Source organism: Coregonus lavaretus, assembly GCF_964263955.1.
Source record: "Coregonus lavaretus genome assembly, contig: HAP1_SCAFFOLD_310, whole genome shotgun sequence".
Lineage (NCBI taxonomy): Eukaryota > Metazoa > Chordata > Actinopteri > Salmoniformes > Salmonidae > Coregonus > Coregonus lavaretus.
The window spans coordinates 247,501-250,000 of record NW_028161862.1 but is presented as its reverse complement, the minus strand read 5'-3'; positions in this window follow the sequence as shown (position 1 = coordinate 250,000).

Below are 2,500 nucleotides of genomic sequence, written 5' to 3'. Positions count from 1 at the left end.
TGGGAGACCTCCTGGGAATACCAGGTGCTGTAAGCTTTTTGTCCCAGTAGTGCGTGCTCTTGTGTCATGGAGCAATTGCCTTTTATTTATCACCCTAATAATATCATGGATTGTTATTGGACTAAATGCAGTTTGTGTGTGCTGCCCTGCCCTGCCCTGCCCTGATCAAATCAAATAATGGACATTGCGTTTCCCTCAAAATGTAGGCAGTACATACAGCCTTTGTTTTTAGTCTAGGAGACTGTCAATGTCTGTAGTCCATTAGGGCACTATAAAATCCCTTCAATGTTTTGCCTGATTCCGTTAATTCCCAAGTTCCCTTTTCTCCGTTTAGATTTCCCCGTTGACCGTTTGTCCCTGTTTTGGCAGGTTTTCGCTCTCAAAAGTACACCTTTTTAATAGCAAAACAGCACAATTGGATGTTCTATGTCCACAACAATGTTTAAACCCTATCAGGTGACCATTTTTGAGGTCTGGGAAAAATGGAAGACATTTAGATTTTTGGGTGTAGTTACCCTTAAATGCAAGCGTGCACCAGGAAGAGACCTTTGTTTGGTTAAGCGGTGTTGCTGTAGGACAAATTTACATTTACATTTTAGTCATTTAGCAGACGCTCTTATCCAGAGCGACTTACAGGAGCAATTAGGGTTAAGTGCCTTGCTCAAGGGCACATTAACGTCATTTAGCAGACGCTCTTAGCCAGAGCGACTCGCAAATTGGTGCGTTCACCCTATAGCCAGTGGGATAACCACTTTACAATTTGGGGGGGGGGGGCCACTGGAGTGATGCAAATGATCACGGTATAATTCTGCCAGGCAGGCATAGGCTACTTTGTAGTTAACATTTACTTGCGAAGGTTTTGGGGGAAAGCCATTCCTTCCCTACCAGAAGAAGGTTATCATTAGCATCATCGCTAACGGCTACACAAAGTGTAGACATACGCGCGCACCGCACACATGCACACAGACAGGGGCATTCCTGTGCCCTTTCAGAAAGTTCATGGAAATACCAATCACTGATGCATTTTGTTCATGTCTTATGATTGGCTTGGGCAAATTAATATGTTTTCTAACAAGTTGAATAGATTTAGTTGATTTCCTACTAAGTTCAATAAATGTTTGAATATTGTTGAATTTGGGTTTAATGTCTGGATTCCGTGATTCGGTCCGCAACGCCTATTTTATAGGGCCCTAGTCCATGAACTTGTCATAAGTCAACATAGGATATGCCCTCTTCCACCCCCACAAGACTCAAATATATATATATATATATCTTGGAAATGTAAGCAAGGTTTGAGCTTCTTCAGTCTGTGTCATAAAGTGGATACTTTTCTGTGTCTCGTTCAGAGTGAGTGACACATTGACTTTATATAGTGTACCAAGAGTTGGTCCCTCGCTTACGGCCATACCAGCCTGAATACGCCCGATCTCGTCCGATCTCGGAAGCTAAGCAGGGTCGGTCCTGGTTAGTACTTGGATGGGAGACTGCCTGGGAATACCAGGTGCTGTAAGCTTTTTGTCCCAGTAGAGCGTGCTCTTGTGTCATGGAGCAATTGCCTTTTATTTATCACCCTAATAATATCATGGATTGTTATTGGACTAAATGCAGTTTGTGTGTGCTGCCCTGCCCTGCCCTGCCCTGCCCTGATCAAATCAAATAATGGACATTGCGTTTCCCTTAAAATGTAGGCAGTACATACAGCCTTTGTTTTTAGTCTAGGAGACTGTCAATGTCTGTAGTCCATTAGGGCACTATAAAATCCCTTCAATGTTTTGCCTGATTCCGTTAATTCCCAAGTTCCCTTTTCTCCGTTTAGATTTCCCCGTTGACCGTTTGTCCCTGTTTTGGCAGGTTTTCGCTCTCAAAAGTACACCTTTTTAATAGCAAAACAGCACAATTGGATGTTCTATGTCCACAACAATGTTTAAACCCTATCAGGTGACCATTTTTGAGGTCTGGGAAAAATGGAAGACATTTAGATTTTGGGGTGTAGTTACCCTTAAATGCAAGCGTGCACCAGGAAGAGACCTTTGTTTGGTTAAGCGGTGTTGCTGTAGGACAAATGGCCACTGGAGTGATGCAAATGATCACGGTATAATTCTGCCAGGCAGGCATAGGCTACTTTGTAGTTAACATTTACTTGCGAAGGTTTTGGGGGAAAGCCATTCCTTCCCTACCAGAAGAAGGTTATCATTAGCATCATCACTAACAGCTACACAAAGTGTAGACATACGCGCGCACCGCACACATGCACACAGACAGGGGCATTCCTGTGCCCTTTCAGAAAGTTCATGGAAATACCAATCACTGATGCATTTTGTTCATGTCTTATGATTGGCTTGGGCAAATTAATATGTTTTCTAACAAGTTGAATAGATTTAGTTGATTTCCTACTAAGTTCAATAAATGTTTGAATATTGTTGAATTTGGGTTTAATGTCTTGATTCCGTGATTCGGTCCGCAACGCCTATTTTATAGGGCCCTAGTCCATGAACTTGTC